At 58.2% G+C, this 318-nt stretch overlaps 1 long non-coding RNA gene across 1 annotated transcript in view; it reads left to right on the top strand.

Moving 5' to 3' along the window:
• LOC106723911 overlaps window positions 1–318 on the top strand; it is a 1,542-nt gene that overhangs the window by 1,173 nt on the left and 51 nt on the right. Inside the window, exon 2 of the long non-coding RNA XR_001359653.1 lies at window positions 88–318. This exon is cut by the window's right edge and continues 51 nt beyond it. This is a non-coding gene — a long non-coding RNA (uncharacterized LOC106723911). The remainder of the gene's footprint in view (window positions 1–87) is intronic.

The following is a 318-nucleotide window of genomic DNA, read 5'->3' as shown; positions in this document are numbered from 1 at the left end:
CCTTCCGGAGCCACCACCTGCGGCCAGGAGGCCAGGGCGAGAGGGAACGCAGCCTACAAAGCTAACAAGTGGGTTTCCATCTTTTAGAACCAAGGAGGCTGTGCCCCACATGGAGGCCCCGCTGGATTATCCGAAGGAGAGCGAGTCGCTCCCTTCTTGGCGAACTCCATTCTCGGATGAGTCTGCCGTGTTTTGGAACTTGCCACTCTGTGTCTCTCGGGTCCGGGAGGAAAGGGTCGGGGGAAATAGGATTAAAAACAAAGACCATCCCTAGATACTGGCGCGAAATTACGATGGAAGGCGCCTGGGGGGGGGGGG

This window comes from Myotis brandtii, unplaced genomic scaffold (assembly GCF_000412655.1).
Source record: "Myotis brandtii unplaced genomic scaffold, ASM41265v1 scaffold678, whole genome shotgun sequence".
NCBI classification, from domain to species: Eukaryota; Metazoa; Chordata; class Mammalia; order Chiroptera; family Vespertilionidae; genus Myotis; species Myotis brandtii.
This window is presented reverse-complemented; position numbering and strand designations above follow the sequence as displayed.